The 21,811-nt window shown below is 46.2% G+C and overlaps 1 protein-coding gene across 3 annotated transcripts in view; it reads right to left on the bottom strand.

Moving 5' to 3' along the window:
- Nucleotides 1-21,811, bottom strand: part of FRMPD1 (FERM and PDZ domain containing 1) — a 185,186-nt gene that overhangs the window by 121,481 nt on the left and 41,894 nt on the right. The window lies entirely within an intron of this gene.

The raw sequence follows: 21,811 nt of genomic DNA, 5'->3' as shown, positions 1-21,811 counted from the left end.
AATCCAGAGCACCACACCGAGCTGCGCTCTTTGTTCAGGGTCTTACTGTCCAGGTGTAAGTGCAAAGTTCTTCCACACCATTGGAGTTATACACTGTCCTCTACTGGGGGTCTGTCTCTTCATTGCTCCCTCCAAACTGTACTATCCCCCATCTTCTGGCTGTGATCATCCCCGTGCTGTCTGGCTATCAGTCTGTACCTGTCCATCTCCTAGGCACTGCTGCTATGCTTAGGAACCTCTTCTCACCCCTGGGATTGTTACTATAATTGGCTTCAGGGCCCCTGGTAACAGGCCACACCCAGTACATTCTGCCATACCACCCAAGGACAGATTGGACATACTGTAGATCCCAAAGCGGAAGATTCCTGGTAAGCCAATGTACCTGAAATAAGTCAACAGTCAATAGGTTGACAGTGAAAAGGTCGATGTGTGTTTTTCAAACAGACAGGTGGTATTTCCTACCCTACCATCCACAAGGGCATGGAGGGAGACTAGAATAGTGTGCCAAGCGCAGCGAGGCACCGTGCCCAAAGCATGAAAGCAAAGCGAGCCATGCGAGTGGACGTGGTACACTGATACGGTGTCCATGTCGACTCATTGATGACCTAATGATTGTGTCGACCTTCCAACCCTGTCGACCTTAGCCATGTTGACCTATTTTATGTGTCGACATTTAGTGGTCGAGCTAATGTATGTCGATCTTCATAGCATCGATCCTATGACCCATACTTGTTCATGGGCTTGTCCAGTGACACTAGACTCGCTGTCAGACTAGCTAACAGGGTCACTCAGGGGTTAGCCCAGTCGCAGCAGAAGGCGATACAGGCTGCTGTAATGTATTGAACTGTATGTATATAAAAAAACCTCTGGTGTGTTACACAATTGCAGTAGGAGGCTTCTATTACAAGTGATCGGAGCTGCATCCTAGCGCACAACATCGGATCACTGCAATAACTTTGGGATGCTTACGACACCCATGCGGTCATGTAAGCTGTCTGTCGGAGGTACTTACAGTGTAAGCGCACAGGAAATCTGGAGATCACAAACGGAGGTTATAACTGCCTCATTCCAGTCCCAAAATTGAATCAGATATGATTGTCAATCAATGACAATGCTCAGCCGTACTGTGTTCTTTGTCAAAAGACCCATTTCTGCAATGCGCAAAGTATGGTACATCGGTGCTTTGCGCATCAGGACGCACACCCTTTGAGATATGAATTAGCTTAACTGTGCAGCCTACATCAGCATCAGCCAACTTTGACTCCAACAAGCCACAAATGCACCAGAAGACTCATCAGCAATTACGGTATTTACATAAGGATGCATTTGCACTGTGCTTAATAGAATTAGCATAAATATAATTAAAATAAATATGTTTAATAAATGGGAACAATAACGAGACTTTTGTGCTGACATTATAATGAGCTGTGAAGGCCTAAGCACAGACTTCACAAACATAGCACCACCGATTTCAAACTAATAGAAGCCAAGAGGCCGTTGAAGCAATTTAGAAAAACTATTTTGCTACATGAGCAGTAGCTAATGCACTGCGGTAATCCAAATGGGTAAAGAATCATTAAATATGCATGTCATAATGTACTGCCATTCATCTTTCCTCTGTATGCTTCGTAACTAACAATAACGTTATTTCACCAGTCAAGGAAAAAGAGAAAGTTTACACTGTATCCGCACTAGCATGTTCATCAGTGGCGTAACAATAGCGCCGCCGCTATTGTTACACTGCGGTGGGCATCTGCTATGGCTGGGAGACGGGACTCGCAGATGTACTAGCCTGTGTCCTGGCGCTCCTCTTGGCTGTCTCCTTATGAAAAATGTCCCTCACAAAATGGCAGGCCCCTTAAAGCAGACAGTTTTGAGGATGCTAGAGGAGGCATGTATTACTGTACTTTGCTTACTGTACTTTCTACCATTGTGTAACAACACTGCTTTCAGATATTTTTATTGAGTCAATACAGTTTGCATTCATTCACGTTATGCTCAATGTTTACATTTTGCATCATACCAATAATATAATTACAGCAGAGGAGTAACCAGAAATAATGTGCCCCCTGCCAGTCCCGGTTTTAGAGCGGCAAGAAAACTGATGTGATCAAGGTTGAGCTTCCTAATCAAAGTATTTCCAGGGCATTAAGTCATTGCTCTTGATGGTGAAATAGCTACCCAAGTGATAGGCCAGGGTGTAGGCTACGGTGGGGACCACTGGAGCATTCTGTAAAGTTTAAACAACTGTATGCTGTGATTACCTGTATGCTGCTTGCTGTACCTGCCTATGCTGTGTACCTGATATGCTGTGACTTGCGTGAACAGGTCCTGTGACATAGCACTCACACCAGCATCATTCTGTCAGTGACTGACATTGGTTTTATACAGCGCTTATGAGTTGATAATAAAAAACTAACCAAAGTAACCAAAGTAATTTTCTGAGTCCTTCTGTTTCACTTCAGTGTAATGCTGCAGTTATATTTAAACTATGCTGCACTTTAAAAAATATGCACTTTAAAACTATTATGCACACAGCTACACCATGCATGTGCACTTATTGGCCCTTATTTAGATCTGATCGCAGTACAAATTTGTTCTCAAAATGGACAAAACCATGTGAACTGCAGGTGGTGCAGATATAACATGCGCAGAGAGAGTTAGATTTGTATGAGTTATTTTGTTTCTGTGCAGAGTAAATACTGGCTGCATTATTTTTACACTGAAATTTAGATTTCAGTTTCAACACCCCCCATTCAATTTAACTCTCTCTGCACATGTTACATCTTCCCCACCTGCAGTGCAAATGTTTTTTTTTGCCCATTTTGATAACAAATTTGTACTGCAATCAGATTTGAATATGGGCCATTAACTGGACTCTTCCCACCCAATCCCCAACATTCCCTACTACAATGAATGGTAAAAAAGTGGCTTACATAAACACCCATGCCATTCCAAGATACCATGTATCATTAAGACTTATAAGATATTACTCCCTTCACATAGGCAACAGAGATTTGCTATTTAACTTGCAAAATGAAGTTTGTCCTTCATTGGGCGGGCCACTGCCTTGATCTTGTATTTGCTAAACTATGCTCAGTGTCTGAATTCACCAATATTCCTTTCACTCTCTCAGATCACAACCTTATCACTTGCATGCTCTCCTCTATTACTTCAAACTCTTATGCTGGGTACACACCAGGACGACAAGGGTCCGATCCCATCAATCTAGATCCAATTCCGACCGATTGGATGTAGATTGTGTGGTGATTGGGCCCTTTTCTGTCCTGGTGTGGTCCGATACCGATCCGATGCGCGGTCCCGCGGGTCAGTCGGTCGTTATTCAGATCCTACCTGCAGCAGGTAGGATCTGGAAACAACCATACTCCCGGGTGCGGTTCGCCATCAGATCGGACCCGCTCACGGTGCACATCATGAGCGGGTCGTGCCCCCCGCATCATCGTGAGGAAGCAACACTGACGACCCGCTCACGATGTGCATTGTGAGCGGGTCGTCCTGGTGTGTACCCCGCATTAGACACTGAAATCCCTCAATCCACCTCAAGCCCACAGAAATAATAATGATATTAATTTTCAACAACTCTCCTCCTCTCGACAACAACAGCTTGCACCTATTTTTGCATTCCCTACTCCTGAGATGGCGCTATTACACCTGAACCTAACTTTTAAAATAGCCCTTGATGAAGTGGCTCCAGTAACCCACCACACTCCACGTAGGCCTAGAGGCCAACCCTGGCACAAGACACCTTCAAAATCTCTCATGGAAAGTTAAATGTAGATGGCGTAAATCTCTCAGTCCAATGGATCTCCTCACATATAATACTACATACCAGTCCTATAGTTATGCCCTGCAAACTGCCAAACAAACATATTTCCATACTCTCATTTCTGCTCAAGCTTCTAACTTAAAACATCTTTTTAATACATTTAAATCACATCTCAACCCTCCCTCACCCAAGCCACTAGCCACTATCCATGCACAAGATCTTGCTTCCTTCTTCAGGGATAAGATTGACAAGATCCCAGATGAATTGGTATGCTCTTACTCAGTCGGTGATCTGCTCAATTCCCTACATGAGCCCTCTCACACATTTACTTCACTTGATCCCACGAATGAAGATGAAGTATCTGCACTTTTCTCTTACTCCCACTCTACTACTTCTCTTCTTAACCCCTCTTAACCCTAGACCCTCACAAATAAGTAATTATCTATCTCCTGTGCTCATTCCAACCTTAATTAAAATCTGTAACCTCTTTCTCTACTGGTATTTTTCCTTCATTGTTCAAACATGCAGTTATTACTCCGATTCTGAGAAAACACAATTCTGACACAAGCTCTCTCTTAAACTCCCATTCGATCTCTCAAATTCCATGTACCTACAAACTACTTGAAAGAGTTTCCTACACCCGTCTCACACACTTTCTTAACTCGCACAACCTATTGGACCCACTTCAGTCAGGCTTTTGTTCTCAACACTCCACAGAGATAGCACTGAGGTCACTGCTAAAGGCCACTAATCACTACTAATTCTTCTAGAGCTCTCTTCTGCTTTTGACACTTGACCACACACTTCTCATTCAAACACTTCAATCCCTAAGTCTAAAAGACACAGTCCTATCTTGGTTCTCATCCTACCTACCTAACCGCTCCTTTAGTGTTTGTTTCTCTGATTCCACCTCCTCTTCACTACCTCTATCCTCTTCACTACCTCTATCAGTTGGAGTACCTCAGGGTTCAGTCTAAAAGGTGGCCATACATCTACAGATCGATTATCAGATTGGGCTGGTTGGAACAAAATCCTAGGAATGGATGAGAGAAAATGACAGTTGACCATTTGCTTTGAAGTGCTGAAAAACTGCCAAAAACTGTCATTCAGATATTATCAGGTTTTTGTTCCAACCAGCCCAATCTGACAATCAATCTGTAGATGTATAGCCACCTTTAGGTCCTCTGCTTTTCTTTTACGATCCCCATGGCAGCCATAACACTGGGATATCCTCCCTTCTCCTAGTTCAGACAGAATGTTTTTCAGGGACCGCCCACCTTGGGTATAATAGCCTCCTCCTCCCTCTCCTCTGTGTCTTTTCTTTCTGTCTCCGTTAGTTAGACAGTGCAGGGTATTTTATTTGTTTGAGCGGGTGCCTCAGAATCAGCCTCAGCTGATGGGTAGCTGCCCGGGAAGAAGAGGAGCTGAAAGGAGTGTGGACTGGGTCCTGCCGTACAGCTAAGTATACCTGCCTAGAAAACAGCTGCCAGCATAACAGCGCCGTTTGGTACCTGTAGTGCGCCGGCGCGCGCGCAGGTAGGAAGACGGCAGGGGTCTCTTGCTGGGTTCAGGCAGGAGCTGTGACAGAGGCGCAGCAGCGTCTGGAGGTGGCTGGCTTACAGCAGTCATAGCGGCAGTAGGACTTGTAGTAAACGCCGCAGGCAGAAGGGGCGGAAACACGCTGATGCCGCACTTCCGCCCAGCGTGCTCACAGGTGCACGGGCTAAAACATCCCCCGGGTACTCGGCTGGATGTGTTGGTTCCACATGGCTATGCTTTGAGCGGCCAGAGAGGAGAGCGCAGGGTTAAAGCGCGCTATTTAAACCTGTATTGCCAGCAGACTGTCACTCGTTTCAGGAGTCTGCTAGGCTGGTCAGAGATGGATCTGCCTTCTTCCCCTAAGCCTGCTGATGCCCAATTGAGGTAACCCTGGTTTTTATGGGCATTAGGTTGTTTATTTAAGTTAGATAGTAATTATCCTTTTTATTATAGTGTGCCTTCTTCACCGGTGCCTAAAAAGAGGACTGCAAAGAAGAAGGTTGTTTCATGTACTTGCATGACCTGTGATATGCTATTCTCATCTGTGGACAAAGCCACAGTGTGTGGAAAATGCTTGCAAACTCAGTCAAAAATCACTAAACAAGTGGAACAGACGGATGTATTAAAAAACTTGATGGAATGGATGAAAAATTCATTTGTGTCCAAGGAAGAGTTTGTACAAAGTCAAAATCCTAAAAGATCCAGAGAGCAAGCAGAGTTATCACAAGAAGTAGATGATTATCCAGCTGAAGTCGTAGAAAAGGAGGATTCCGAGGATGAACCTGGGGAAATTGAGGATTCCAGGTCATTTAATTTGGAGATAGTAGAGAATTTGCTAAAGAAGATTTACAAAGCAATGAACTTTAAGGAGCCAGTGGACACGGAGGAGGATAATCCATTGTTCCAAGACAAACCTAAAAAGAACAGGTGCTTCCCAGTACATAAGATGATTAGGGACTTGATAACCAAGGAGTGGTCTAACATTGATAAAAGAACAGGAACAAATAATAGACTGGAAAGAATGTATCCATATAAGGATGAGGAGCTCCTCAATTGGTGTCTGGTCCCTAAAGTGGATGGTGCGGTAGCCGAGATTGTATCCAAAACCACAATCCCAGTAGAAGATGGCGCAACGTTTAGGGATCCTATGGACAGAAAGATGGAGAACGCTTTACGCAAGATACATGCTACAGCTGCTACATCTCTCAAGGCGAGTGTGGCTACAGCATCGGTGGTGAGAGCGCTTAGGCTGTGGTCGACTAACTTGCATACGGATGTTGAGGAGCGTATTTCAAAACAATACTTGATTAAAAGTGTGGAGATCAGGCAAAAGGGCATAGAATATTTATGCGAATCCTCTCTAGATACAGTCTCATTGGCAGCAAAAACTATGGCAGCGGGCGTTTCGGCAAGGCGAGCCTTATGGCTGAAGCCATGGAGTGCGGACGCAGGGTCTAAGAATAGACTGATTACGCTCCCATTTGAAGGTACCTACTTGTTTGGGTCTAAACTGGACAGTATGATCCAGAAACTGTCTGGGGGGAAATCAACCAGGTTACCCCAGGACAAAAGAAATAAATTCCCTATTCCGAATGTCGGCAAACAGGGTTATAGAGATGCGAAGAGCTACAGGCCGGGGCGGCCGTTCTTCAGAAGAGGCAGCGCCAGTACATCCAGACAAACTTTCCGCCAGTCCTTTCGGAGAGGGGGAAGGTCATGACTATCCACTGAAGGTGGGAGCAAGATTATTAAGGTTTGCGGAGATCTGGAGAGAGACCATAAGGGACAGATGGGTCCTGGACATTGTCGACAACGGGTACAGGATAGAATTTATGAAGGTACCCTATTGCAACAGGTTCCTGGTCTCAAAGACTCCGAAAGACATAAGACAGAGGAAAGAGCTACTATTGAAGATCCAGCAGTTGCTGGAAATAGAAGCTATAGAAACAGTACCAGAAACTCAAAAGAAGAAAGGGTTCTACTCGAACCTGTTTTTAGTGAAAAAGAGCACAGGTGGCTTCAGGACCATCTTGGATCTGAGGGACCTCAACACATGGGTAAAGACTCTGAAATTCCGCATGGAATGTGTGAGATCGATTATGATGGGGTTGAAGAAAGGCGAGTTCTTAGCGTCAATAGACTTGCGAGATGCCTACTACCATGTGCCAGTGTGTCATCGAGACAGGAGATTTCTCCGATTTTCGGTAATGGGGAGTCACTTCCAATTTACATGCATTCCCTTTGGCCTCAAGACATCGCCCAGAGTATTCACGAAGGTGTTGGTAACCCTAATGGCGGAACTGAGACAACAGGAGATCCAGATCTGGCCATACCTGGACGATCTTCTGGTGACAGGAGAATCCAAGGAAAGAGTGCAAAAAGACATCGAGACAACTATCAATTTCCTTCAGAGACACGGATGGGTGGTCAATCTAGAGAAGAGCCAACTGGTCCCGTGTCAAAAAAATACAGTTTCTAGGTTTGAGAATAGACACTGGAAAGTTCTCAGTAGCCTTATCAGTGGAGAGGTGCGTAAGAATCCATCACCTAGCAAAGTCACTGTTTCTAAATAAGAGATCTCCTTTGTGTCAGGTGTTCCAGCTACTGGGCATGATGGCATCGTGCATCCAGATAATACCGTGGGCCCAATGGAGAATGAGAACTCTCCAGTGGCAGTTTCTTCACTATTCAAGAGACAAGAACAGCGAAAGGCAACTTGTGTCCCTACACGACAAGACGAAGAGGTCACTGCTGTGGTGGACAAGGGGTCTGGAAGCAAAGTACACAAACCTGGAAAACCCGGAGTACCTAATTCTGACAACAGACGCAAGTATGTTGGGCTGGGGTGCTCACCTTCAATCAAGATCTGTTCAAGGAACCTGGTCGACAGAAGAGAGTCAGAGATCCTCCAATGTGAGGGAGTTACTGGCGGTCTGGAGAGCAATAGAAAGGCTGTCCCAAGTCATTCAAGGTTCGCACCTGAGGATCATGTCAGACAACAAGACTGTAGTTTCATACTTAAACCACCAGGGGGGCACAAGAGCAAGGAGACTGATGATGGTCTTAGAGAAAATTCTGGTTTGGGCAGAGGCGAACCTTCAGTCAATATCAGCGGTATACATTCCGGGATCGGAAAATGTACTAGCAGACTTCCTAAGTCGCAAGGAGGTGCTTCCCGGAGAATGGGAGATAAGCAAGACAACATTCAACTCAATTGTGACAAGATTTGGTCTCCCAGAGATAGATCTCATGGCGACGTTTGGCAACAGAAAGGTGAAGAACTTCTGCTCCAAATTCTATCACCCACAAGCCCTAGCTATGGATGCTTTTTCGATAAAATGGAAATTCAGGCTGGGATACGTGTTTCCCCCCATCCCAATGATAAGCAAGGTTCTGAAGAAAGTAGCAGAAGACAGGGTGGAGGTGATTATCGTCCTGCCGGACTGGCCCAGAAGACCGTGGTTCTCAAAAGTACTCAACATGAGGATACAAGAGCCATGGGAGTATACCAGTACAGACCAACCTGCTGACGCAAGGGCCAATCTGTCATCCAGATCCAGCTATATTTTCCTTAAAGGTGTGGAAATTGAGCGGAAGGTTCTGAAGAGGTACAATCTATCCAACCAAGTAGTAGGGATGATTCTGGAAGCCAGGAAGAAAGTGTCATCGTTAGTCTACTATAAAACTTGGCTTAAATTCCTAAGCTGGGGAAGCTTTAAGGAAGAATTCCACGAAATACCAACTTCAAAAGTGCTACAGTTCCTGATGGACGGCTTCAAGATGGGCCTAGCAACAGCTACGATTAAGTCACAAATCTCAGCTCTAAGTATTCTTCTGGACCGTAGTCTGGCGGAGGAGAAGATGGTCAAGAGATTCTCTAGAGCCATGAGAAAGATGCGTCCACCTGTAAGATCTCTAGTAGCTCCCTGGGATTTGAACCTAGTATTACAAATTCTGGCTAAAGAACCGTTCGAACCTTTATCAGAAATTCCGATGAAATTCCTGGTGTGGAAGGTGGTATTTCTCATTGCAGTAACGTCGGCAAGGAGGATTGGAGAACTGCAGGCCTTATGGATTGAAGAACCCTACTTAGTCATCTTCCCAGACAGGGTAGTTTTAAGAACAAACCCGAACTTCCTTCCAAAGGTGATATCATCCTTCCACCTGAGCCAGGATATAATATTGCCGAGTTTCTTCCCAGAACCAGAAAATGAGGAGCAAGAGACTTTGCATATGCTAGACTTGGTGCGAGCTATATCCACGTACAAGGAGAGAACGGCCAGCATAAGGAAGACAAACCATTTATTCATTATCCCAGAGGGTCCGAGGAAAGGCTTATGTCCAGCCAAACAGACCATTTCTAGATGGGTCAGAGAAGTGATAATCTACGCCTATCAACATGAGGATAAAGTAGTACCTTCTATCATAAAGGCACACTCTACTAGGGCAATCTCAACGTCATGGGCTAAGAAGGCCAAAGCGTCGGTGAAGGACATTTGCCTTGCGGCAACATGGTCGTCGCCCCATACGTTCTCGAAGAATTATGCCCTGGATATAACAACTGCCCACTTTGGGAACCATGTGTTAAATGAAGCTCTGTCAGTGAAAGCTAACTGATGAGAGTAATAAATCTTAACTGCATATATCATGGTCTCCCTCCCATTTTTTGTAAGCTTGGGTATGTCCCAGTGTTATGGCTGCCATGGGGATCGTAAAAGAAAAGTGCGAATTATAACTCACCGATAATTCCTTTTCTTGTTAGAGATCCCATGGCAGCCATCTAGATCCCTCCCAGATATATGTGTTTTTCAGAAACCGATGGAAACGGAGACAAACGAAAGACACAGAGGAGAGGGAGGAGGAGGCTATTATACCCAAGGTGGGCGGTCCCTGAAAAACATTCTGTCTGAACTAGGAGAAGGGAGGATATCCCAGTGTTATGGCTGCCATGGGATCTCTAACAAGAAAAGGAATTATCGGTGAGTTATAATTCGCACTTTTCTTAATCTATACCTCATCTCTTGGCAAACTAATTAGCTCTTCTGGATTTTAGTATCATCTGTAAGCAGATGATACTCAGCTATACCTATCCTCCTCAGACCAGGCCCCATCTGTATTGGGCCGTATCTCTGAATGCCTTTCTGCAGTTTCATCCTGGATGAAACCGCTAGATTCATTAACTTACACGCAAAGCCTAAACCAAAGTAAACTAACATATATCTCTTCTCTTATCTAAAAAGGTCCTCCCGACCTGTTCATATCCCCACTATCCACTTCGGCGTGGAGTCGATTTTATAATGCGTGGCGAGCTCAGCGAGCCACCGTGCCCGAAGCGCGGCGAGCGCATTAAGCCCCACGAGGGGACGCGGAAAACTATGCCGAAGTGTGGCGAGCCCCACGAGGGGACGCGGAATACATGTCAAGTAATCCGCGTCCGCTCGCCACGCTTCGGGATCATTTTCTGCGGGGCTCGCTGTGCTCACCATGCTTCAGGCTCGGTGGCTCACTGAGCTCACCACGCTTTATAAAATCAACTCCACGCCGACGTGGATAGTGGGGGTATGAACAGGTCGGGAAGAAGCATACCGAGTCCCCTTGCCATGCTTCCTGGCGGACTTGGATAGTGGGGGTGTGCAAGGATGGAATAGTATGCAAATCGGCAGGAAATTGCGGCAAATTGGCCGCAAATCGGCTGCTAAATCGCATTGCGGATCGAATCGGCCACAAGTCGCATGAAAATCGGCCGCTAAATCGCATGTGATATTGTATGCAATTTAGATTAAATCGGGCGCTGTGATAATACACAAGTACCGGCAAGCTTATCAAATTCCAGAACCCGACAATTAATCTTGATATACCATTCCTATCTAATCACATCCCCACTATACGGTCCACACATATCCACTCTCTTTCTTTTCACATTTTCCATCCTCCTGGCCAAACTGTTGGGTCACCCTATTATACAGCACACCAGGAACCTTTGCATTCTGGTGGAATTATTGCAATAACGAATTAGAGATGATCGGATCGGAATCCGTGGAATCTGAACCACTCCGAACAAAGCCCGGCTTGACGTCCACGAGCGTGGCCGAATGCGGTAATCTTGTGTCGGATTCTGTTGCAGAGTCTTTAAAGGCTCGACTTCCCGAGAATTCGGCGCCATTTCACACATGCTTCTACAAGCTGTGTACTGCTCTGCAGTGCAGGGGTCTGGGTGTGTTGTGCAGAGGGGTGCTGTGCAGTGCAGATGGGTGTTGTGCAGTGCCGTGGGGTTTGTGCAGTGCAGAGAGGTTTTTGCTGTGCAGAGGGGTTTGCCCAGGGGTTTGTGCTGGGTTATATTGTACTGGCCCTGTGTTAGGCAGGCTGTCAGTCAGTGTAAAGGGGTAGAGTACACAGGGAGGCTGTCAGCCAGCTTTTCATTTTTTTTTTCATTGTGGTGTGTGGTGTGCTGCACTGCAATCCAATACACCATATACTACTGTCAGAACAAGTTTGGTGTGTGATTGTTCTGCCTCCACGCAGTGTTATACAAGTTGCGCATAAAAAAAATAATAAAACCAAAAAATAATTTTGTTCTTCTTTATTGTGTGTGCTGCACCCTAATACACCATACTGATATTGTCAGAAGTTATGTGTGATTATTCTGCTTTCATGCAGTCTTTGACAAGCTGCGCATATTGCTCTTCTTTACTGTTTGTGTGTACCAAATACACCATACTGATACTGTCAGAAGTTATGTGTGTGATTATTCTGCCTCCATGCAGTCTTGGGCAAGCTGCGCATATTGCTCTTCTTTACTGTTTGTGTGTACTGCACCCAAATACACCATACTGATACTGTCAGAAGTTATGTGTGTGATTATTCTGCCTCCATGCAGTCTTGGACAAGCTGCGCATATTGCTCTTTATTGTTTGTGTGTACTGCACCCCAATACACCATACTGATACTGTCAGAAGATCTGTGTGTTAATAACCAGCCAGCTTGCTGCAGACCTTGGCCTAAATTGAATGAAAACAACATTGTGAGCCATAAAGTGGTCAAAATTGTCTGGAAAGGGCTGGAAATTAATGTTATTGAGGTCAATATTACTCTAGGGACGAAAACAAAACGCAAAAATTGCGTGATTTGGGTGTTTTTTGAAAAAAATCCAAACCAAAAGATTTTCACAGCCGCTTGACAAAAGCCAAATCCAAATCCCGGTGACGATTTCAAATCCACATCTTTGGCCCCGGCACTCATCTCCATAAAGAATATCTATTCTTGTGTATCAATGCCTATTTCCAGCAGGGCCCACATATCTGTCTCCTACTGTAAATCGCAATGGAATATGCTGCGCTATATAAGAAACTGTTAATAAATAATAAATAAATCACTACTGCAGCAGGAGACTTCTGCTTGTATATGCCTTAAGCTGCATCACCATACAAAAGTAGCAGTGACAGCAGCTCCAACCACATCTGTATCCGGTCTAATTTTTAAAGTGATATTAAAGTATTAGATACATGTTTAGAGTGTATATCTTCTATTGTATGTTAATATTTTGATAAATATTAAAAATGCATGTATACACATTAATTTGACAATGAGAAAGTACAATTTTCTCTAAAAATTAAATGAGTGAGAAAATGTATTTGACAGTGAGATACAAAGCAGCCAGACATGCCAGGTACAATGGTAATCACAGCAGTGTACATTAACATACTGTAAAACATTGATGAAATACCAAGAAAAGGATGTGAAAATCAAAGATCTCACAATACGTCATACAATTACTATGATCTAAGCAAATTGTTGGTGTCTATAATAGGTTGTATTAAGAAAATTGAATATTGGAATCAGAAAACATCTTCATTGTTTCCAGGCACGCTTGTAGAACAATATATTTTAAGGCACTTCTAGGGCTGTATTTTTCTTCAGACACACTAAGAGCATGGCTAGGCAGACTTCATAGAGGCAGCAGAGCAAATCATATATATTATATATGAGTTACGGGAGAGAATGAAGCGAGGGTCCACCCCCCTGTCTACATTTCCCGATACATTTGCACTAGACTGCCCCTGCATCACAATCCAAGCACTCTACTGTTCCAGGGTTAGGACTCACCGGCAGTCGGGGTTCTGACAGACATTACCCCGACGTCAGAATCCCGACTGCTAAAAGCCAGCGGGTATTCTCCTTCGTGGGGGTCGACGATCCCCATAGAGGGAGAATAAATAGGTGGCAAACGTAGCGAGCTACTGTGCCTGCAGCGTGGCAAGCCCCGCATAAAAACAAGGGTTTAAAAAAAATGAAACAAAGTTTGTGTACTATCTCAGACACTGAATTTGAATGCCAAGCAATCATTTCCTTGCACATATTAAGTGCCAGTTACAAGTTATTTCCCCAGTAGTGACAGTTACAGATGTAGCCAGTAGGTTTTTAGCAAAAAAATAAAAGTACATTTTCGAGACTATGGTTTTTGGAATAATTTGGAGAATGGATATTTGGATAAGGGATACTTAACCTGTACCAATATTCTATAAATGTTTAGTGTTTTGTATTTTGTACTCCCAATCAAAAGTCTAGGTGGTTGGCTATGCTGTTGTTTATCATGAGTATAATCTACATGGCAGTGGAAGATAGTATAGAACTCTTGAAGTGGCACTAGTGATGATGAGTATACTCCAGAAGAAACTCTGATGATTAGAAATTATTTGAACCATTTAGGGACTGTGCCATCCAGTCCACAGAAATTGGACAGGAGCTCAAATGGAATCGTATGGTCCATGGTATCAAATGCTGCAGAGAGATCCAGAAGGATGAGGATTGAACAGTCACCACTCTCTCTTGTCATCAGAAGATCATAGCACACAATCCTGACTGAAATGCATCATAAAAAATCATAGTATATAGTTCTGATAACCCAAAATACTGGTTTTCTGCCTTAGTATTTCACCGGCTTCACATGTCTGCCATACTTTTGACAATTTTCTCTCCAGATAGCTTGTTTAGACTGAAAAATTGCAAAATACTGTACCTCAAAGTGGGTGATATGCGTGTGGAAATAGAAATAGGTTGGATGCTATCAATTGTCTTTGATTTTTGTAAGAAGTTATCAATAAAGTGTTAAGAGGAAAAAGTGGTTCAGTAATTAAAACCATTACCAAAATCATAGAGCTTCTTTCCCATAAAAAAACCATTTACACTAAATAAACACTGTTTAAAAAAAAAACAAAAAAACTTGTAGACACCTAAATGACCGATAAAACATAAACGTAAAAATAGGAATTTAATACCTACCGGTAATTCCTTTTCACGTAGTCCTTATGGGATACTGGGAATGGTCTTAAGACATTGGGTATTAGAGGGTATCCGCAGGAGACAGGCACATCTATAACTTTGAAGCTGGGTGTGCTGGCTCCTCCCCTCTGATTCCCCACCCAGGAACCAGTTAATGAAAAACTGTGCCCGAAGGAGAATGTACATATGAGAGGAATAACTTGTATGTCACCTATGTAAACATAAGTGTGAATAGTGTGGTGAGATTTATGCCAGCACACCCGCATTCATACAAAATAAAAAACAACTATAATACCACCAACTGGATGGATTTTCTTTAACAAGGTCACTGAACTAGACCTTAGAACCAGAAGACCATAGGTTAACTTCTGAACTTTATAAGCAGAAGAAAGCTGCAGCCAGACCCCCGCACAGGGCGGGCGCCCAGTATCCCATAAGGACTACGTGAAAAGGAATTACCGGTAGGTATTAAATTCCTATTTTCACTAACGTCCTTGATGGGATGCTGGGAATGGTCTTAAGACATTGGGGATGTCCCAAAGCTTCCAGAACGGGAGGGTACGTGCGGAGACTGCTGCAGTACTGCCTGCCCAAACTGGGTATCTTCTTTGGCTAAGGCATCAAACTTGTAAAATTTTACAAAGGTGTGTTGCCCTGACCACGTAGCAGCTCTACAGAGCTGCAGAGCTGACACACCCCGAGCAGCCGCCCAGGATGCGCCCACCGACCTGGTGGAATGAGCCTTTAAAACCGGAGGCGTCGGCATGCCTGCCGTCACATAGGCTTGTTGGATTGTGGTCCTAATCCATCTAGCAATGGATTGCTTTGATGCAGGGTGTCCTTTCTTTTGTGCGTCATACAGAATGAATAGACAATCTGTCTTCCTGATTCTTGACGTCCTCTGGACATACACACGCAAGACACGCACAACATCCAGGGATACCGGAATATCCGGTGAACTAGATGCAGACGGGACTACAATTGGCTGATTAAGGTGAAAGGAAGAGATCACCTTAGGAAGAAATCGCGGGTTAGTTCTCAACTCCGCTCTGTCTGAGTGAAAAATTAGATAGGGGCTCTTACAGGAGAGAGCTCCCAATTCGGATACTCTTCTAGCCGAGGCTAGGGCCAAAAGGACCACCGCCTTCCAGGTGATATACCGCAATTCTATCGACTCCAACGGTTCAAACCAGGAGGATTGAAGAAAATTAAGAACAACATCCAAACTCCAAGGAGGTGTAGGAGGTACAAAGGGAGGCTGGATGTGAAGCACTCCCTGAAGGAATGTTTGTACTTCCGGGATGGTAGCCAATTTCTTTTGGAAGAATATGGACAGGGCCGAGATCTGGACTTTTAGTGAGCCCAGACGGAGACCCAAATCCAATCCCGCTTGTAAGAAGCACAATAACCTGTTCAGGTTAAACTTCGCCAAGGGGACCTTCTGCTCCTCGCACCAACCCACGTACTTCCTCCAGATCTTGTAGTAGTGGGTGTTTGTTACCGGCTTTCTGGCCTGAATCATCGTGGTGATAACTGATGAATGCAGACCCTTCTGAGCTAAGATTTTCCGCTCAGCCTCCACGCCGACAAACGTAGCCGCCCTAAATCTTGGAAGACGCAAGGGCCTTGTGTGAGTAGATCTCTCCTTAAAAGGCAGGGGCCAAGGATCCTCGATCAGCAGGCTCTGTAGATCCGAGAACCAAGCCCTTCTTGGCCAGTCCGGAGCCACCAGAATGGCTTCCACTCCCTGACTTCGAACCCTTTTTAGAACTCTTGTCAGAAGCGGTATGGGTGGAAACAGATACACCAAGGGAAACACCCATGGAATTGTCAGGGCGTCTATTGCCACTGCGCTGGGATCCCTGGTCCTTGTGCAGTACATGGGGACTTTGTGGTTTAACCGGGATGCCATCAGATCTATCGATGGCTGGCCCCAACGGTCCACAATTGCTGCAAACACCTGTGAATTCAGGCTCCATTCCCCGGGGTGGAGGGCGTGACGACTTAGGAAGTCCGCCTCCCAATTGTCCACACCCGGGATAAAGATGGCCGACAGAGCCACCACGTACGTTTCCGCCCAGGTCAGGATCTTGGAAGCTTCCTTCATGCAAGTCCTGCTTTTTGTGCCTCCCTGGCGATTTATGTAGGCCACAGTTGTGGCATTGTCGGACTGTATCTGGAGCGCCCGACCTTGGAGGAGATCCTGGGCTTGTAACACTGCATAGTATACAGCTCTCAGCTCCAGGATATTGATGTGGAGTCTCGCTTCCCACCGAGTCCACTGACCTTGAAAGGTCCTGTCCATGGTCACAGCACCCCATCCCTGCAGACTCGCATCTGTCGTGAGTCGCACCCAATCCTGGATGCCAAATCTCCGACCTGCAAGCAGGTTCGACTCCTGAGTCCACCATAGAAGGGACTGCCGGGACTGATGCGACAGAGAAATCCTCTTGTACATCAGGAGATGAGAGCCCGACCATTTTGCCAACAGATCCAGTTGGAACACCCTGGTATGAAAGCGTCCGAACTGAATGGCCTCGAATGTGGCCACCATCCTGCCCAATAGCTGGATGCACTGGTGAACCGACACCTGAGGCTTTGCCAAAATCACCATCACCAGGGATTGTATGGCTTCCATCTTCTCCCGAGGGAGGAAAATCCTTTTCAACTCTGTATCCAGGAACATTCCTAGAAAGAGGATACGACGCGACGGCGTCAGGGAGGACTTGGGGATATTTAGGATCCACCCATGCTCTGATAAAATCTGCCTGGTCTTTGCTATATCCTGCAGCAGGACCTGTTCCGACCTTGCTTTGATCAGCAAGTCGTCCAGGTAAGGGATAATGTTGACACCCGACCTCCTGAGCAGTACCATCATTTCTGCCATCACCTTCGTGAACACACGCGGCGCTGATGACAGGCCGAATGGCAGCGCTCTGAATTGAAAGTGCAGATCTTTCAGCGCAAACCTCAGGAAAGCCTGATGTGGACCCCAAATTGGTATGTGGAGGTAGGCGTCCTTTACATCCAGCGATGCTAAGAACTCTCCCTCCTCCAGGGTTGCTATTACTGCCCGGAGGGACTCCATCTTGAATTTGTAAACCCTTAAAAAAGGGTTTAGTGACTTTAAATTTAAAATGGGGCGCACCGAGCCGTCCGGCTTCGGCACGAGGAACAGATTGGAGTAGTAACCCCTTCCTTGTTCCTGCAATGGGACAGGTGTGATAACCTGTGACGTCAGCAGGCGTTGTATTGCCTGCTGCAGGTTCACTCGGTCTGCTTGTAGAGCCGGCAGACCTGATTTGAAGAACCTGTGAGGGGGAGGTTTTTCGAATTCCAACCTGTAGCCGTTGGTAATAAGATCTCTCACCCAGGAATCCAGGTGAGAGACTGACCATACTTGGCTGAAAACTGACAGGCGACCCCCCACCTCGCAAGTGACTCCAGGGTCGGAACCCGAGTCATGCTGCCGGCTTAGAGGCGGAGGCATTAGCGGCACGATCCTGAGATCCTGTGCTGGCGGGCTTCCTGAACCTGCCACGGCCCCCTCTGGTGGCCGAGCTGGAGCCTCTCGTCCTCTGCCTGGGCCTGGAAGGCCGAAAGGACTGAGAAGCCTGAAAGGACTGGGACGAATGGCCCTGAAAGGGACGTTTAGCGTGAGTGGAAGCCGTCGGCAGAAAAGTCGACTTGCCGGCTGTAGCCTTGGATATAAGGTCGTCAAGCTCGCTACCAAATAACTTTTCTCCCTTAAAAGGCAAACTTTCCACGCTACGTTTGGACTCTGGATCAGCTACCCACTGTCTTAACCAGAGGGCCCTGCGGCCTGAAACCGCCATTGCGGAAGAGCGAGCATTTATAGCTCCAAGCTCCTCTGCGTGTCACACAGGATCTTTGCAGTATCCTGGATATGGCGAAGTCTCTCTCCGACCTGCGCCATTGACATATCGGCCAGCATGCCTTCCTGGATTTGAGAAGCCCATGTATAAATGGACTTAGCCATCCAACAACTGGCGAGGACAGGTCTCTGAGACGCCCCACTCGCAGTGTACATGGACTTAAGGGTAGTATCCAGTTTTTTGTCTGTACTATCCTTGAGTGTTGCTGCCCCTGGGACGGGGAGAACCACCTTCTTGGACAGTCTGGACACTGATGCATCCACAACCGGAGGCTCTTCCCACACCGCTCTAGTGGCGGGATCAAAGGGAAAATTGGACTTAAACCTTTTAGACAGTTGGAAACGCTTTTCAGGTTGTTTCCAAGCCTCCTTAAACGTCTCATCAAGGTCAACTTGTTCAGGATAAACAATTTGCTGTTTCCTTTGGGACCCAAAGAACGGGTCACCTTCCTGCATGTCTGCTAAAGGAAGGTCTAACACTTCTCTTATTGCAGTAATAAGAGGTTCTGGGCCTCTAAGAGATGACTGTGAATCAGGGATCAGAGCCCCGTCGTCCACATTATCATCTGTGTCGTCACCCGCCTGCAGATCATCATCTGAATCAGGCAACATGGCGGTCGCAGCACGCTTCCGTGACTGGCCCGTGGTGGTGCTTATATTATCCACCCGTGCGGCTAAAACTGTTAAGTCCTGCTGCACCTGTTTGGTCTGCATTGTATTTGCAGCCAATTGTGTTGACACTGCCTGCAGCATGGTTTTAATGCCTGCCGCCCATTCAGGCTCCTGTGAGTCTGATTGAGGAGTAATCTGGGATGAACCCCCTGTCCCACTCGTTTGAGTGGACATGCATTCCTCACAAGTAATCTGTGAGGTGGATTTAGGCACAAACTTGCTGCTGCAAATGAGACAGGTTAACTTCCTCACCATGTTGAAGGAATAAGTAACCTTTCTTTCCACAAACACACCACAATCACAATGAAATAAATATATATATATATATATATTCAGTGTGCAGTGTATAGCAGCTATATATGTGTGAGCTCTATCACTGGAAGTGTGTAGCTTAACAAGCACGTGGGGGAGCGCTCAGATTACACTGAGGAGACCAGCACACCCTGTACAACCTTAACTCCTATTTAGGAGTTGGTAACACGCATAAACACAGAACCATGGCCTTTATTCTGATCTGTGCGGAAATTCCCGCATTCTTACGGAGCGGTCAGCACGCCACGGTGTTTTGCCGCATGCGGCCATCGTCCGTAGAAACGCCCACGTGTCCTCCGCATTCGGACGGACTCACTCTTTAAGAACAGGGCGTGTTTACGGACGACATACAAAGCATGCGTGTGCGGGAGAAACACTCCGATTCGGCACGGTATTACAGAGTATTACAGAGTATGCTCGGGAATACCGCATCCGAACGGGAGCCAAGCGGTGCTACCGCACGTAAGCGGAGTATTTACGCCAAACAACCCACTATGAAGTATCTTCTGCAATACATCACATGACCCACTTATTCAATTACCTATCCTCATAAAAAACTGCTTATTTGGACTTGGAATCAATTAGATTCCAATATATCCTTACAAGCATGCCTAACACATGCATTGCACACATTAACCCTTACAGCAATTGAAGCAGCAATGGTTTCAATTAAAGCACTGACAAGCGGCCTATTAGTGAGTAATGAGTAAAGGAGTAGATTCTATTGGGTTCAGGTGTTAATGGTTGTAGTCATTAGGCGTACGTTCGCCTACCGCATGAACGAGTGGTGTCCGCAAAGCAATAGTACACTTGTGGACACCGCACATTTCTGCCCTTTTTGATCGCGTGCATTCGGAGTGGTTTCCGAATGTACGCCCCCCAACATAAGTGTACTCCCCCGTGTCCGCCCATGTTTCCGCCCCGTTTTGCCCACTTTGAAACTACGCCCATGTGTCATTCCGCATGACGCCCATAATACGCCCCTATTTCCCGAATGATAGCGGTGAACAGTTCTGGACGGGATTTGGCCGAACTGGTACCGAGTCAATGCGTGGCACATGCGCGTTGCGTTCTCCACGCATGTGCAGACGCCGTAAAGACGCGATCCGAAAGTATGCGGTAAAGTCCGCGTCAATCAGAATAAGGGCCAGTGTGATCAATTAAGCGATCTTAGCGCTAAATACACTTGCTGTTTTCTGCAGATTTCCTCTGTCCAACACCTCACCGCTGAGGAGTGTATCTGGAGACAGTAATGGCGCCCAGGGAGAAGCAGGAAGTAGTGTATGCGCGCTCTGAGCTCTGGCCTCGCTCCGCTGAAGCCCCACCCCCCTGTGATGGCGCAGGGGCTTCACTGATCTTTATACTGGCGCTGGCTGTCAGTTTTAATGGCGCCCTCACACTGAACAGCGTTTTATAGTGGGATCTGCCCTGGTAGCCCAGGGACTGTCACCCGCAGCCAGTTTGTGACAGGGGGTCTGCGCAGCCCCTGTGCAGGGTACCGCGTCTGCCGCCGCCGCCATCTTGCCGCACAATGAGCCGGGGTACCCCACTGTGGGGACCCCGGTTTCTACTCACCACAGACATCTTCGGACTGTGTCAGGAGTGTGCGGCATGCTGGGGGTGAGTATCACTGCAGCGCAATGCCCGTGAGTACAAACACCCTCTCAGGACAGTGGTCCTGCAGCAGGGACAGCTCGGTACCTTAAGAGGCCTGCAGCTGAACCCTCCTCAACTGACTCCCTCGAAGCAGGGATACTGTGAAGTCCAACACAGTAACCCCAAAATAATAAAAGAAAATAAACTGAAGACAAACTCTCTGGAGCTCCAGCAGTGTGCATCCTCTCCTGAGGGCACATTTTTCTAAACTGGTTCCTGGGTGGGGAATCAGAGGGGAGGAGCCAGCACACCCAGCTTCAAAGTTATAGATGTGCCTGTCTCCTGCGGATACCCTCTAATACCCAATGTCTTAAGACCATTCCCAGTATCCCATCAAGGACGTTAGTGAAATGTATTTATATTATTATGCATATAACAATACTGAGTGACAGACATTATAATGTGAGCACACTAAATTCCACTCCACAAAAACTTGGCCAGAGAATAGGTGAGATTGCTGGTGACCAAAGTGTTCACTCTCCAACAGGCCTGTCACAAGCTGTCACCTCTCACCTTGTTGATGGAATAGCTGGAATATGGCCAGAAAAGTTGTATAGTGACTGATGCAGAACATTGTGTTTCATTTCTCTTTTAACTTGTGTTATGTGCCATCAAGCTCATGTACTTCTCCTGCACACTGTTGGTATGGTTACATGGGGTCAAGTAACCTG

The sequence above is a fragment of the Crinia signifera genome, chromosome 1, assembly GCF_055691185.1.
Source record: "Crinia signifera chromosome 1, ASM5569118v1, whole genome shotgun sequence".
NCBI classification, from domain to species: domain Eukaryota; kingdom Metazoa; phylum Chordata; class Amphibia; order Anura; family Myobatrachidae; genus Crinia; species Crinia signifera.
The sequence above is the reverse complement of the archived record's forward strand: the minus strand, read 5'-3'. Positions and strand labels throughout refer to the sequence as shown.